The following is a 17,535-nucleotide window of genomic DNA, read 5'->3' on the forward strand; positions in this document are numbered from 1 at the left end:
TGCTGGGTTCAAGCCTCAGCACCACATGAAAATAAGTAAATAATAAAGGTGTTGTGTCCATCTACAACTAAGAAAATATTAAAAAACAAAACACAGGATACCCCCATGCCAACTACTATCGGGGCTTGGGGTGTCCAATGCCATTGGCAGGGTCAGGTCAGGTTTCCTTCTGTAGGACTCAGATGAAGGAAGGAGGGGGTGGAGGGGAGGCCGGGGCAGAAGAAAACAAAGGTCACTTATTATCTACAAAGGATGTATTTGTTCTAGTGTGTAAGGCCCTGAGTTTTTGCACAGCACTGGATCATTCACTGGAGCCCTGAGCTCCCACTAACAAATTAATCAGTTCCTAATGCTCCCCAGAAAGCTGCCTTCGTCTCTGCTTCACCACTGCTGAGCCTGTGTTCTGGGTGAGACCAATGATGAGCAAACCAGAGCTGAGCAGGGGCCTCCGGAGTTGCTGAGTGACACCCATGTGCTATTTGGAGGCAGGCACACACTCTGTTTCTTTGTAACAGAACATGAACACACATTGATTTGTGTAACTCAAGTTTCTTTCTGAAGAACCCTGGATCTAGTCCACCCTCCCCCACAATGAGTTCCACGGAAAAGTCCTGGCTTCCGAGAGCTGGCAGGAGTGATTCAGCTGTATTTGGCAGTCAATAGTCATGTCCTATCATTCTCATTCCGGAAACTAGAAAAGCACTTGAAGTAACAATTTGATCTGTTCATTTTTTGATTTGCTACCTACTCTGTGCCCAAGCCCATGCCCCAGTGGCTCCAGGACACTCATTGGCTACCTTTGGGTGCCTTCCAAAGCAAAAAGACCTATACACTGGGTTACTTCTTTAACTCAGGCACAGGGCAGAGCCTACCTGGAGAGGAGAATCAGCAGGGCCAGCACTGGGAGAGGCAAGCAAAGCACCTAAGGCTCCACCCTGCACCCGTATGACTTTGACAGTGAGTGCCTTTGTAAATGCTGCGTCCTGGGCACCTCACTTGCCTCACCCTCCTCCTCACCTTGGGGTGGCTGGGATTCTATTCATGAAGGGAGCAGTTCACATCCCCAGTTTGTAAGCTAGTGAGGGGTGGAGAGTCAAATACACCAATGTCAGACCAATTAAACTCAGACCTTTGGGTATGGAGTCTGAGCCAGGTGAGTCTTTTGTGCATCCACTATTAAAAACTGCTAGTCACATTGGGCCATAGGTGATGGATGGATGGTCTGCCAATGTCTACTGCAATTTGGCCAGGCTCAGTTGTCTCTGTGCTGACTTGGCCCCTCCAGAATTTCCTCTGAGCCCCTCAGGGCCCTGAAATCTGGCTGGACTTACATGCAGACTTACCTAGGTAGTCCTCTTGGTAACCATGCCAGTCACTATGCCCCATTCCCAAGCTCCCAACTGAAATTCTGGTTAAGCTCTTATCAGCTTCGCATAGGAGCATAGAGGTGACTGTGTTATACTTTATTTCCTTTGATGGGATCACAGATGCCTCCAAGTTGGTATAGGGAATCTCTAGGTGGTCCCCACAGATATCTAAAATTAGACAGTGTTCCCCTTAGTTTACCAAACATATCTCCCCAGAGACTGGAATGGGGTGGGAAGATGAAGACATGTGCCTGACTGACTGCCCAGCCCCCGCCTTCTGTCTCCCTTTTCCCCTTGATCATTAGAAATCCTTGTAGGGGTCTCTCAGACATAAAAGTCTATGATCTGCTTCTGGGTCTTTAGAAAATCCTGTCTCCTTAGCACTTGGCTTTCAAGACGATGGTCAACTTGGAGACTCAAAAAAATCTAATTTGACAGTAAAACCTCAGCAATGGCAGCTATGTGTCTTTCCCCAGAAGCATTGAAACTCTCCTGCTAACACAGTGAGCAGGAATTCCCAGAGCAACAAGATGCATAGGATATAGAAACACTTCTGAAAATATTTCAAACAACATTATCTCCATTCTACACATTTCATGCCAACAAGCAGCATTTTATGCAGAGCCTTGGAATGCAACAAGCCACTTGCTGGATCTCTACTCATCATGCAGCATTTGGAGAGGCGGGTAGAAGGGGGACATTTTTATTCCCATCTCATATTTGTATAATGAGACAAAGGAGAGACTTAAGTGACTCCTGAGACCTTCAAAAGGCAGGAGGCAGTGTAGAAGGGCAGAAAGTGAGATGTATTCTGCAGCGGATCCTGAGTTTCTGTGTATGTATACAATGTATTTGATTCTGAAACCTCTGAGCAGGGCTGTGCTATTTTACTAAGAAAATGGAAGGATTTTGTTTTGTTTTTTGAGGTGGTGCTGGGGATCAAACCCAGGGCCACATGAGTGCTAGGCAAGCACTATACTGCCAGCATATATCTCTAGCCCTTTTTAAAAATTTTAATTGTGAGACAAAGTTTCACTAATGGCCTCATATTTGCAATCCTCCTGCCTTAGCCTTCAGAGTAGATGGGATTATAGGCATGTGCCACTTGCCCAGTTAAAATGGAAGTCTTAGACCAGCTATGAAAACTGAAAAATGCATGGCCCTTCCCTTCCTGAGCCAAGTCTACAGTCTGGACTGGCCTCATGGTGTTGCATTGCTTAACTCTTCCCCGTCCCGTCCAGGCTCTGTCTCTCTGCCAGTTCCTTTGCAAACACTCCCACGGCAGGCTGGTGTGGACTTACTTCTCCCTTTCATTCTCTCTCCCACCCTGTCCTGCTCCCCCACCCTTGTGTCCTTGGCCAGGCTGGGCTTTGTGCCAGCCCACAGGTCCCTCTTCTGTAGCTCTACAAATACCACTAAGCCCCACAGGCTCCCAGGAGCTGGGCCTGCCCTCCACAGGAGATTAAGAGCCTTCAGTGAGTCAGCAGCCCAGCTGGGCCAGAAGCCCAGGACTCCTGGCTGGGCCTCTCAGCTGGGCATTCCCCATCCCCTCTCTTCCCGCCTCTGGACCCCCTTTCCTCATTCTCTCAGTCCTTAGGTTGGCCTCTGCACCCACACTGGGCCATGAGAGTCCCAGCGTGTGTCTCTTCCTAGCTCTGGAATTTTCCCACCAAATGCCCCTGGCTTTGATGGTGTGCCATGGCTGTAAGTCAGAGAGGCCTGTGTTTGTGCCAGAAGACTGAGTGTGTGGAGTGTGGGTACCTCCTCTCCCTGGCTGTGTGACCCTCTGGGTTCTAGTAGGGAGTGGTGAACTGCTGCCAAGAGTCACCCACAGGCCCTCAGTGCCCACGTACTCTGAATCATGGCTACCGTACACAGAGCTGAGTCACTGTCAGGACCCTGGGGAGTCAACCTAAGGCCTGTTTTAGAAAGATTTGCCAATGTGCCCAAGTCTTACAAATGCTTAATAATTTTTGTCAAAAATAGTTCTGAGTTCAGGGCCTCGGTGCTCAATAGACAGCTCCCTTGCTAGGTGATTACACCATGTGTGTCATCTGGGGCTCCCCGCAGATGGCCTAGACCTCAACTAGTATGGCCGCTCTGGCTGCCACAGGCGTAGTGAACCACACATTTGCTTCATGAGGGGAGGAAGGGATGATGCAGGAGAAGCTCTTAGTTGCCAACTCTGCAGAGCAGAGATTGTACCTTTGTGCCAACTACTCTCTGAGTCACTCAGTACCATCCCCATTCACAGGAAGAAAAAAATCTGGTGCATGCAACTAACTAGTTTGAATTTCCAACTTCTTGGCAATGAGAGAGTTTAAGGCTTCTATAAATAATAAGTCCCCCAAACACTCCCTCTCCTAGTGGGGCTGCCCTTTTTCTGACCTCTTACTTATTCAGAGTGCTTGGTAATCTAGAGACCAGAGCCACCATGGGCCTCAGAGATCATCTAAAGCAAATGGAGACTCAGAGCATGGACCCGACTTTTCAGGCCACAGAGCTGAATTCTAGGTGTCCAGCCCCAGAGTAAACCCTCCAGAGAGGAAGATGAACACAGCCTCTGTCCTCAAAGACTTCCAGAATGGCAGGGAAGCCATTACTCACTCAAAAAGCAACAATACAAGGTAAACCATTAGGACAGCCATAAAAAGTTGAAGTGTCACAGAAGAGCAAAGACACAAGATCACTCCTGCACAAGGAATCAGGAAGGCTGTCACGAGGTAGAGAATTAGAGTTAAGCCTCCAATATGGGGTTGGATTTGGTAACTCAGGTACAGGAGGAAAGGGAAAGGGTTATGCCAGTCAAAGAAGCAGCTTGAGAAAAGTCATGAAGATGAGATGCCCAAGAAATGCCCGCAAGCTTGGCTTTTATACAGGATGTTGAAATAGAATCATGTGGGTAGGGAGGGGGAATAGGTCAAGGGTTCAGATGATGGAAAGTCTGGAATGCCAGGGTGAGGAATTTGAACTTTACCATCATTCGTATCTAAAAGCACCAGGTGGCAATGTGCCAGGCACTTCCCTGAGCAAGATTACTCAAGTAATGCATAGTCTGCACTTTCTAGGAGCCTGGAATTTAAGATAGAGGATGGGATTATGGACAGATACATAAAACATATACATAAATCAAAAACTATTTAACACATAAGTATTTAAGTTCAAGTAAAGAAGTAAGTGCACTTAATGGACTAGTGAGGGAAGAAGGCGTCTAGGGATTTGTTCCTGGAACATGTCCTTCTATCCTCAGCCTCCCCTGTGCTCTGCAATTCTGGAGAAAGGCCAGGAGAGCTAATATATCAGTCTTAATATTAGACACTGTCTTCAAGTGGCTTTGTTTCTTAGATGGTTGATTTGGGGGCTGGAACAATTCCTTGAGCTGCCCATTCATTCTCAGTAATTGATCCACCTCCTCTGTATTCAGTCCTGAGCTCATAGCCCATTAGATGTAGTTTGGAGAGGGTGGGGGGTAGGAAGGAGTACAGGACAGGGTTGCTGAGTACAATCGTACTGGTTATCCACTGCACAAGAGGGAGCAAATGAGAGCTGAAGTCTACATGAGGTAGGGGAGGACATTTTTCCTAATCCACACAAAGGCATTTAATGAGCTTGTGGCCCTGACAGGGATATGGCCTAACAGCTGCTCTAGATAATGCTTTCCAGCCCTCCCCTCCCCCTGTCTTCCACCACAGATTATCGGAAACACTCCAGCCTGATGCCCTGGGCCCGGAGCCAGCACAGACATGACTCTCAGCCACCCAGCTCTCCACTCTGGACCCCCTGCTCACTTAGGCTCCATTAGGCTGGAGATCTGAGAGAGGACAGAAGAAAAGTTTTGCCAAAATATATGAAAGACTAGGAAAAACCACACACACATCCTCTAAACTGGGTCAAGCCTTGTCTTCAAACTGCTGGGCAGACCTCTGACTCCCCGGTACTGTGTCAAACAGTCTCCCACACTTCAGAAGGACACAAGAGTTGGAAGCCCCTCAGAGCCGTAGTTGGCAGGAATCCCTCTCCACCCCACCCCCACCATCCCGGACAGAGCCACCCCTGCGCTGTCCAAGCATTCAGACACAGAGCCCACCAGCCCCTAGGCAGCCCCTTACATTGAATATGGGCTCTGGTAGAGAGCTCAATCTTATTGATTCTGGCTCTGTGCCCTATTGCAGTTTAGATCTGTAGATAAGAAGAAAAGAAAAAAATGTCCCCTTCCCCAAATGGGCTGTCTTTTTACCCCTCCTCACTCATATGTTGAATCCCATAGCAGCAGCATCCGTGGTTCCCAGCTGAATATTCGCCTGTTGCCCATGAAATTGATGTTCTCTAACCTGTTGCTGATCTTGGGTTCTGACTCTTGGGCTGGTGTTCTGATTCTAGGCTGCAAGATCACCTGGACTTGATGCCACCATCAAGCATTGGCTCCCTCCCAGAGCCCCCCACAACTTTGATCCTGTTCCTCCAGGCAGCTCATGGTAAATGCCTTGCCTGGAGCAGAAATAGGGCTTTCAGGAACAGTTTTATAGTTGTGCATTGCTCTAGACCCTATGTTGTTCCTTTGGATCCTTATTGTGGTAGTCGGTGGTCCTACTGAGTTCATCAGCACCCTCCTTTATTTTTTTGGTACTGGGGATTGAACTCAAAGCACTTGACCACTGAGCCACATCCCCAGCCCTATTTTGTATTTTATTTAGAGACAGGGTCTCACTGAATTGCTTAGGGCCTCACTAAGTTACTAAGGCTGGCTTTGAACTTGTGATCCTCCTGTCTCAGCCTCCTGAGCCGCTGGGATGACAGGCATATGCCACTGCTCTGGCCATCAGATCTCTTTTGAAAAGGCAAGATAGAGACAAAAGAAGATAAGGCCTCCTTCTCTGGGTCCTTTGGTCTTCCAACTACACACTCACCTCTTCCAAATTGATTGTTTACACTCAGAGGGCAGAGTGCACCACTAGTTCCTGTTTAACAGAGTTTAGTACAGAGCTGTGGCAGGGTAAGACTCAGGGGGTGTTGTTACTTGAATGGATAAATGACTGTGAGTGAATGAATGAATGGTGGGAAAGTAGGATTTGATCACTAGGGTTGAGAGGAGCGCTGATGAACATCAGGAGGAGATGAGCAGATTGCTGGGGACCTGGCTTTTGCCTGGCAACTGTTCAGATGACTTGTCATCAGAAATGAACATCATGTTGATCTATTGGCTCCCCAAGTCACTTCCCGTGTCTGGCTTTCCTGCAGACACTATGTCTGCCCCCACACCATCAGTCTTTTCCTTTCCAGGAATCAGTCCTTGTCATGCTCCATTCCCACTCTTCCCTTGGAGTCCTAACAAAGCAAACATCTGTAGACCACTCATGCAGCAGGGATGGCGAGGGCCTGAATCAGGATGTTGTTGTGAAAGACGGAGACAGAAGAAACAGGAGTGGAAAGTGATCTGATGGATAAATCAGGAGAACTTGGGCTCAATGGTAAAGTGCTTGCCTAGCACATTTGGGGCCCTGGGTTTGATTCTCAGCACCACATATAAATAAATAAAAAAATAAAAGGGTATTGACAACTAAAAAGTATATTTTAAAAAAGGAGAGGGGGAACCTGACCTGGGGTGAGTGGTCAGTAGAGACACAAGTGGAGAAGGGAGAACTGAGTGAGGGAAAAGTCTTCCAAGAGAGGACAGGGCCAAAGAGGCGTCTCATGGAGGAAACACAGTGGTAAAGGGACTTACTGATAAGGGCGGAAGAAGAGTTTGAGCTTTTTTTTTTTTTTTGGCATTTTTGAGGTGCCAACTTGGATGACCATCTGCCAGCCTAAAAGTGGTTATTGGAGGTAGAGAGCTCAATCTTATTGACAAGATAATGATGATAGAAACACAGAAATGAAAGAGGATGGTGACAAGTGAGGTGGGAGAGCTCTCCCTGAGACCACTCACAGCATCACCTGGCTTTTGTGTCAGGACAAAGGCCCCACTGCACCTACCTCAGAGCTATCAGGAGGAAGAAAGGACCTAGTAATTTTTAGGAACTGGGCCAAGAGCCCTATATAAGCCACATATTCAATCCCCACTAGACATCTAGACTGGCACGATCCAAAGGAACTTTCTTTGATGCTGAAAACATTTACTATAGGTGGTAAAACGGCAGCTACTGACCCCATGTGACTACTGAGCACTTCAAATGTGGCTACAGAATGGCTTTTTATTTAAATTTCTGCAAGTAGCTATCGTATTAAAAGGGCAGATCTATTCCAGATTCCTCCATTCACATGTGAAAAACCCAACAAAGTGACTCTCAGCAAAATTATTTCCCCTAAAACGTAAAGCAATTTGAAGAACACCCATTCTCATGTAATATTTTTGTATAACTGAGGCTGTATGTGCTTGATAAAGATTCTGATGTTGAAATTTAAAGCCTGAATAACAAGAAATATTTTTTTTGAAAAAACAGAAGGTTTTGACAAACTTTTACATTGATTTTCAATGTTAGGGCCAACTGGATTGCTTATTAAGAATTCAGAAGCTCATTAATATTAATACTGATAAAATAGATAACCTTGACCAGGCCCTTACCTTATGCTAGGTGCTTGTATGAGTTATCTGTTGCTATATAACAAAATGCCCTTAAACCTAGCAGCTTAAAACAATAAGCATATATTATGTCACAGTTTCTGAGGGTTGGTAATTGAGGCATGACTTGGCTGCTTGGTTCTGGCTAGGGTCTTTGAGGTGGCAGACAAGATGTCATCTGGGGCTCAGTCTTCTCAAGGCTTGACTGGGGCTGGAGGATCCATGTCTAAAATGGCTCACCCAGTGGATAGCAAGAGGCCTCAGTTTCTTGCCCAAATGGACCCCTCCACAGGGCTACACACAGCACAACAACTGTGTTCCCCACAAACAAGTGATCCAAGAACAGAGTGGCCAAACAGGAAATCTTAATACGTTTTTAAGACCTAGGTATACTGTCATGTGTGCTGGAGTCTGTTGGTCATACAGATCAATCCTAATACCATATAGAAGATCTCACAAGGATGTAAATAAGAGGAGGCAGAGATTATTGGGGACCATCTTAGAAATTAGTGGAGACCATCCTGTCTGTTCCCCATATATACCACCTCACTCCATCCTCACAAAATTAGCAAGGAGATCCCCCTTACTATCCCCTTTTACAGATGAGGTAACTAAGGCTCAGAGAGGGTAAGTGACTCGCCAAAGTCTCTGAGGTGGTAAATAGCAGAGTTGTGCCTCCTCTCCAGGGGAAGGCTGCTAGCCCTGCAAATCTGCACTTGCCACCATGCCCTGCGCTGCTCCAGCAGGAACGCTTCTTGATTCACTCCTTTGATTCAAGGCACTTTGCATCTGCTAAATCTTTATCAGAAAACACACATCCCACACTTGTTAAGAAAATGTTAAGCGAGGAACAGAAAGATTCTTTCTTTAACACAAATGAAGCTCATGAAAGCAGCAAACATAATACTATATCATAAAGCATTAGACACAGTCTCATTAAAACGAGGAGAAAAAGATCTGCAGTTACTACTATTCTTTAATGTTTGGAAAATATAGTTGGTGCAATAAAATAGAAATAAAAAGTAGAATTATTGAAATGAGAGAAAATTGTCATTAGAAGTTCCCATATAACCAATTGAAAACACTTATCAGTACTAATGAAATTTCAGCAAATGGCTGAATCTAAGACACACTCTTTAAAGCAATGCCTTTCCTGTAGATCAGCAATAATCAGTAATGAGACACACAAAAATCCTCCTCATCCCTCAGTCACCTTGTGCCACCCTGGAGCCTGTGGTCAATGCTCCTTCTATGGCCAAGTACTTGGGCCTCATCTTAGTCTATTCAGGAAACTATAGCAAGACTGAGTGGCTCATAGACAACAGAAATTTGTTTCTCACAGCTCTGCAGGCCAGGGGTCCAAGGCCAAGGCATCAGCAAATCTCAGTGATTAGATTTCGACATATGAGTTCATGGGGTGGGGGGATTAATTGTCAGACCATAGCACATTTTTCCTGGCCTGCATACAGGGCAGGGTGGGCTGAATGTTTCCAGGGAAAGATAATCAGGTCTGACAGCTCCAAGGAAACCCTTAGGCTGGAGTTTTCTTTATAGCCCTAGGAATGTCCACTCCTCTTGGGCACAACAGGTGAGCTCTTTCCTGCTGCTTTGGGCTTTCCTTTATAGTGGAAAATAAAGGAAGATAGGATTCTGGCAGGGATGGGACAATGTCTCACTTGCAAAAGTAAACAAAGTAGAAAAGTGCCCCTGGGTTTTAAATCTAGGATCCAAGTTGGGGTCATGACTCTGGCACTATTTACCTATGACCTTGAAGAAGCTACTCATGAGCTGGGGAGGTGACACAGTGTAGAGCGTTTGCCTGGCATGTGAGAGGCCTTGGGTTGGATCCCAAGAAATGCAAAAAGAATTACTCATTTCTCCAATTCTCACTTCCTTTACCTGGGGAGCAGAAAAGGGGATTGCCCTTTCCTAAGAGTTGAGGGGAGAATGCAACTTTACAATGAGTGGAAAAGTACTCGACAAACTAAAAATATAATGGAAACAGAATGTGAGACTGCTACTGTTGATGGGGGCCCTGCCATCCTGCTGACAAAGACACACGCAGTGCCAGCTCCGATTTGTTCCCACGGTGCATTTGATGCAGCTGTCACACTGCACCCTGGTCTCATAAGGCTCACACTTTGGTGAACTGACCATATCGGGGTGCTTCCACCTGCTGTTGACTCACATGGGCAATGAGGCTAGACTCAGGGATGCATTTGTGTTGTGAGTTTGCCTGGTCTCAGTTTCCCAATCTACTGATGGGTTTTGATTTCTCAGGCCTTTGTTTATATTACCTACTTTACTCTGAGGTCCTGTGGGGACAAGTGCATGGAGTACTGCATACAGGGCATACATTAAGGGTGTCTGAGTGGCAGGCCACTCCCCTCTTGCTAGGCTCATGAACCGCAAGCCACTTACCCTGTAGGCACAGCCTGGGGCGTGAGGCCACGAGTTGCAGTCCCTGCACTTGCTCCTTTCAGGCCTGCTCCTTGATTGGTCGCTGCAATGACAATTAGCAGACATTGTACTGGTGGCTGCCTGTAAACTGCTTAGCTACTGCCTGAGTTTATATACATGGTAACTGCACAATAAACTCAGACCTGTTTCCTGCTTGGTCTCTGGAGGTCTTGATTAGCGACACTCTCCTCAACCCTGTTCCATGGACCTCCTCGCTGGATGAGAGAGAGCCCACGCAAGTCCCACCATCCAAGGGGCAGTATCTTCTAGGAATCACTGTCCTCTCTAACAGGGGGATAGGGAGATGGTAGCACATCCCTCAGAGCCTTGGGATAATGCCCCTCTAGGGGTCTAGGTCTGACCAGCAAAAGAACCAGCCACGTGCAGTTGGGTCCAAGGGACCAAGACAAGCTTCTGAAGTCTGGCAACACTGAGAGAAGGAGAGCAGGGGCAGAGAAGCCTCAGCTGCTGTAGGCATGTGGAAGGGGAAAGTGTGGAGTTGGGGGAACCCAGAAAAGACCAAGGAGGCAGAAGGAGGCAGAGACTCTGGGATCAGGACCAAAAAAATAAAATAAAACCTTCTGGCACCTGGGGTGTTTGAGGTTGATTCCTCAGCCTTTGGGGGGCCTCCAGAGGTACCATGCTGAAACCAGAGAGGGTTTCCTAGGGCAAACATTTTCCACCTGACTCTGCCCCTCTAGGCTGGGAAAAAATGGAGATTTAGCAGAGGCTGGCCCCAGTTATTAAGTCCTCTCTGCTTTAAGAGGAGCCATTCCTCCAGCCTCATGGAAAGTGTACATGTCTATGTGGCCTGGCAGCCATGGGGAGGGTGGTGCTGCTCGGGCCATGGGGCTGGCTGCTCCTCACATTCCACATTCTCAAGACGACATCAGAGGCTGCCAGGGCCAGACCAGCCACTGTGGGCTGCAGGCCCCAGGCCTCCCGCGGGCTCCCGAGTGCCCTTGGACACTCCCCTCCCTCAGTTCCTTCAGCCCTGGCTGCTAGAGGCTATGAGAGCCTCACTGGGGTCCCCAGGGACACTGTGGGGAGAGCCTGCCTTGAACTCGCTGGCCTTGCCTGCAGGCCTGGCCCACAGATTAAAGGGCTGGCCGCTGCAAACTGCAGCTGAAACCCAGCTGTCCCTGTAAGACCGCCCAGCCTACTTTCTGAAGCGTGTCATCTGAACACGACCCTCAGCTGGCGCGGAGAGGTAAAACACTACTTCAGGGTGACGACTCCTGGGTGCGAACTGCACACGCCCCCAGCGAGCCTCTGCTTTGTCCTGTCCACCCCTCAGTCTGGTGTCTCTCTTTGGCCTCATCTCCCTCTAGTGCTTTGTTTTCTTTTCCTCTCCCTCTGCGTGCTCTCCCTCTGTGGAGCTCAGTCTCTTTCCATCTGTCTCCGTCCTTTCTCCATCTTTCCCCAATGTTTACCTCTCATTCTCTCTCCTGTGGTTTCTGTCTCGCTGTGTTTCTCTCTCTCTCTCTCTCTCTCTCTCTCTCTCTCTCTCTCTCTCTCTGCCTCTCAGTTGGTTTCTAAGTCCTTCTTAGCCTCTGCTCTCCCTTTCCCTCTGTCTTTTACACCCCTCTGTCTGTCCTGTCTCTGTATATCTCTCTTTCAGTTCTTGATCCTTTGATTCTCTCTTTGTCTCTCAGACTCTGTTCTGGCCTCTCACAGTCTTTGTCCCTCTGTCTGTCTCTCTGTCTCACAATCTTTGTCTCTTAGATTGTCTGACTTCCCCTTAGACTCAGCACTCGCTCGCTCGCTCTCTGTCTCTCTCTTTCTCTCTTTCTCTCTCTGTCTATCTCTCATCTTTGAGTAAAGGTGCCCAGACAAAATGCCCAGCAAGACCGAAGCCCTCCCAGGGCTCCACAGAATAGGGGAGGGTGGGCTGCCAGGCTGAGACCACATGTCAGTCTGGCACAGCAGTTTGGCTATGGAACTTCCCTTGTGGTCATATTAAGAAAGTGCCCAGCAGGGGACATTCTGGGCATGGAAAGCAAGTTCCATCCCCACTCACTTCATAAGCAGCAGCAATACACATCTCCTCTCACCCTGGGGAGCAGAGGAAAGGCAATTACAGGCTGTGTCAGCTAATCCTGAAAAACCCCCTCCAGAGAGTCAGACACTCTCGTTCCTTGTATTCTTTGGTCCTTCTTAGTAGCAGGAAAGGCCTTCAGAAACCAGTGTCTAAACAAAATGCCAGCAATAAGATGACAGGTCTGTACTGTCTCTAAATGTACGGGGGAAGCAGAGCTGGGACTGAGAGATGGATAAAGAATTAATGAGGATATGATTGGTAAACAATGCAGAACCTTAAAGCTTTTGAAAGGACAGCCGGAGTACTTCTGGCCATACATACCTCTGGCCAAGTGACAACATTTCCTCCAGAATAACCCTCTAGCAACCAATGTGTCAGAGAAATAATAATAGCATTTCTCTTGAGTCAGAGGTATTGCCAGACACTCATCAGAAATGATCTTAATCAATCCTATAGAAAATCCTAAATAGTCATCTCTCCATTTTACAGAAGGAGAAACTGAGGCTCAGAAAGATTAATTGCCCCCAAAATACACAACTAGTAAGCAGAAGAGCTAAGATAGAACCTAGGACTGTCAGGCTCCAAGCTGGCATGCGTCCCCCACTGCCACACTGAAAAAACAGTCTAATCATGTGGGGATGGTTCTTTTCACACCTGAGTGTCCTTTCTGTGGGTGGATTGGAAATAGAAACAGTTAGAAATGATTAAGCATCAGGTCAAGCTGACCTCCCTTCCTTGCCTGCCAGGCAGCAGGTGGCTTCTGAGCATGTCCAGAAGCGATGCTGTTCCAATTAGCCCAGGTAGCAAAGGACCACAGGGATGGGAAAGGAGCTTCAGGAAATATTCCACTTGATGCCTCTTCATCTAATCAGCACTAAAAGAAAGATATTTAAGGCGTAGGAAACCTGCACCCTCAGAGGATAGGAAGGGAGGGAGGTCCCACTGAAGACTCCTGTGGGTAGCAGGACATAGAAGAGGTGTGTGTGCCATGCTGTTGTCATGTCAGAGAAGACTCTAGAAACAAGGTTGCTTTTCTGTTTTTGTTTTTGTTTTTTAAAAAAGCACTTGGTCCGTTTACCTGGAGACTCCCCATTACTTCCTTGGTTGGAGAGCCATGTCTCATATCCTGTCACTGCTTCTGTAGACGAAAGGGGGAAAGGGCGGCTTGAAAGACAGCCAGGCAGCGGAACATGCCACACACACTCAGGGATATTTAAACCTGCTTAGGCTCTTGGAGTTAAGTTCTCCCTGCACTGATCTCATGGGGTCAAGATGTGTGTATCTGGTGCCAGAATGAGGCTCTGGCCTCATACAAAAAAAGTTTATGAGGTTTCAAACAATTCATGACTCTGATTAAAACAAAAGTGAGCCAGACAGTACACACCCAAAGTGGATTTGGGCCCAGTTGCCAATTTGACAGACTTTATTGAAGACATAAACTAGATTCCATTCCATGCCACAAATATTTCTGGAGTTCCTACTGTGTGCCAGTGCTGAGCTAGACACTGAGGATATAGAAATAAACCAGCCATGCCCTCTGACTTGAAAAAGCCGATAATTCTAGGATGGAGATCAAATAGTCACTCAAAGAAAAAGGGTTACTCAGTGTCCAAAAAGTATTTGGGGGTGGGTGGTGGCTACTACGTGCCAGACATCCTGAACTAGGAATGACTAAAAAGATGATCTGATAACAAATTTGACCCTCTTTTTTCATCAAATAAGCCAGATTCAATTCACTTTCATTAAGGGACTTTTTAAAATGATTTTTAATGCTATTTTTCCTGCTAGACTATAAGCATCCTGGGGACTGGGCTACAGACCTGCAGTGTCCACAGTGTGTCTTCAATGCTGAGATTGTGTCTGGTCTCATGAATATCAAGAAAGTCAGGAACCAGGGGAAGCTTCTAGGCTCTGGGGGTGGACATGAGATGGAGAAGGGGTGGGGAACAAAGGGCCTCCCATCAAATTACCCTACAAGACAGAGCAATATAACTTTTCCGAGAGAAGTGTCTTCCTTTCCCTCCCTCATCCACCAACATGCACAGTCAATTAAGGACTTGCGGGCCTCAGACTCCCCTGGCTTGCTGCACATGTTGTGGTTTTCAAGCTGTGGACCACACACACTTCAACCTCCTTCCTCTGCCACCTACACCATAGAGTCCGGAGAGCCGACATCCTTACCTCCCCACCCCTCTGGCAGCTGGGGATGGCCATGTGATATGGTTCTATCCAGTGAGCTGCTGATGGAAATTTCTAGGGAAGGCTTCTCTTTGAGAACAAAAAGACAGCTCTTACAAGAAGAAAGTGTTGGAATTTTGCCCTTCATACCTCCCCCTCCTTCCTGGGTCCTAAGAGGCACTGGCAACACTTCCTGTCACAGCAGCCCTGATTTGTCACTAGGGGCTTCTTGCTGTGAATGAGAAGATTCCCTTCATTATTCAGGCCACTGTATTTGGGCCTTTGTTAATGTGTTAAGCACGTTACTGGGCATGTTCCCAATGTCAGAGACTTTGCATTCATCAGCCACCACACAAATAGGAAGAAATAACTAACATTTATTGAACAATTACTTTGTGCCAGACTTGTTTTCTGAGCTGTTACAAATATCAACTCTTTACTCCTTATGTTAGCATCAGTCCCACTTTATAGATGAAGATTTGGGTTTGTAGAGGCTGTTGGTAAAGGGCAGAGCTCTGGCTGATCTCTTCCCCACTGCCTGTGAGGAAGAAACCAGAAGCTTTTTCTGTGGAAAAAACAAATCCCTTTGGATGTAAGCCACATTTGAGCTGTCTGTGGGGACATTGAGGAGGTATTTATGATATTGGGAGAAAACTGGGAGCCAAAGGTACAAGGATGTTTTAGGGAGATGTTAGGTACTGGGAATTGAACCAAGGGATGCTCTACCTCTGCGCTACATCCCCAGCCCATTTTATTTTTGTTTGTTATTTTGAGACAGGGTCTCACTAAGTTGCCCAGGATGGCCTCAAGCTGTGATTCTCCTGCCTGAGTCTCCAGAGTTGCTGGGATTACCGGTGCACACCACCACACCTGGCTCAAAAGTCAAAGGACCTTTGAGGAAGGGTGAGAATGACTGGGTTTGCCTGCTGCAGGGCCCAGGGAAGATAAATCCAGGCCTTTCCAGAATGGAAAGCCCTATTTACCACTGTGTTCCCCTAGCACTTGGTCTCATTTCTCAAGGAAATAGGGGCAAAGGAGCACCACACTCCAAGGTAAATCCCAGCTCTGGAAGATAGCTCAATAAAGGCTCACCTAACTTAATTAAAATGTGCCATACCTGGGTGCTGAGCTTAGTTTTAAAGAGATATGAACATCAGAACCCTGGCATTCACAGGCAGCCAGTTCCTTCCTGAAGAATTTCCACTAATCTCTTTTCCAGGAATAGACCTTGGCTCCCAGGCAGTGTCAGTGAGTTCAAGGCACAGCTTGACTCCAGCCCTCTCACCAACAAAGCAAAACGACCTAGCTGTAGGCAATAGATGGAGCCTTCTTGAGGCCACCACACCAGGACGGTTTCCGTGGTCTGGGATCTTTGGAACCCTCCCTGCTCAAGTACCTGGGCATTAGAGGTTTGAGGGAGAAAGAGGTGGCACTAAGGGACAACAGAAGTTCACAGACATAGCTGAACCTTCACCACTCTCTGTTTCTTCCTCCATCCACCCTTCTGTGGCAGCCTCTCCACTTCAGCTGCCCTCCGATCAGGCTTTGATTCTTCCTGGAAATGATCGCCACTGAAATAGAAGATGTAATTTGTAAAATACCCTGTTCAGATTTGCATCAAAATTAGACAGAATAGGAGAGTGGGGGAAGTTACAGATGAATCAGCGTTGAATCCCAGTTGATAATTTAAATGCTCCATGATGGCATTAGTTATAAGAGCCCAGAAGTGGAAGCAACCCAAGTTATTGTATCTATCAACAGATAGACATAAATAAAATGCATTACATATAATGAAATATTATTCAGCCTTGAAAAGGAAGGAAATTCTGACATATGCTACAACTGGATGAGCTTTGAGGACATTTTGCTAAATGAAATCAGCCAGTCACAAAAAGACAAATAATTTATTATCTCATTAAAGTACTATCTCATTTATAAGAAATACCTAGAATAGTCAAGTTCTTAGAGACAAAAAGTAGAGTAGTGGTGGCCAGGGACTGAAAGAGGGGGGGGAATGGGAACTTGTTTAATGAACATAGAGTTTCAATTCTGCAAAATTAAAAGAGTTCTAGAGATTGGTTGTACAAAAATATGAATGCACTTCATACTACTGAACTATATTCTTAAAATGGCTAAGATAGTAAATTTTATAGTACATCTATTTTACCACAATTGAAACTTCTATAGTTTTAACATTTAAAAAAATTTTTTAATGATGAGTGTTGTGCACATGAGTATTTATTATCCTGTTTGTCTACACTTCTATATGCATTTGAAATTGTCTATAGTAAAAAGCTAAATGTGCTCTATACATTATTAGTCAGGGTTCTTCAAAGAAACAGAATAGGACAGATATAAGACAAGATTTACTATGAGAATTGGCTCACACAATTATGGAAGGCAACAAGGCCTATGATATGCCAACTGAAGACTGGAGAACCAGGAAAGTTGGTGATATAATTCAGTCTGAAGGGCTCAGGACTAAGTTCCTAATGCATGAATCTTTGGGGAACAAACCACATCCAAATATCAGCTACTGATTCCAATGCTAATCTCTCCTAGAAACATCCTCCCAGACACTCCCAGTAATAATGTTTTACCAACTATCTGGGTATCCCTTAGCCCTGTCAAGTTGACACAAAATAAGCCATCCACAATATTCAATACTAACAAAAACCACATTTTAAAAGTCTAGTAACAAATTTAAGAAATGTGCACAGCTACATAATACATTAAAATCATTACTAAAGGATATAAAGGAGGGGTTTTTAAATTTTTTTTCTTTTGGTACCCCGGATTGAGTCCAGGGGTGCTTAACCACTGAACCACATCCCAAACCCTTTTTTATTTTTTTAGACAGGATCTCACAAAGTTGCTCAGGGCCTTGCAAAATTGCTGAGGCTGCTTTGAATGTGTAATCCTCCTGCCTC

The sequence above is a fragment of the Marmota flaviventris genome, chromosome 8 (assembly GCF_047511675.1).
Source record: "Marmota flaviventris isolate mMarFla1 chromosome 8, mMarFla1.hap1, whole genome shotgun sequence".
NCBI classification, from domain to species: domain Eukaryota; kingdom Metazoa; phylum Chordata; class Mammalia; order Rodentia; family Sciuridae; genus Marmota; species Marmota flaviventris.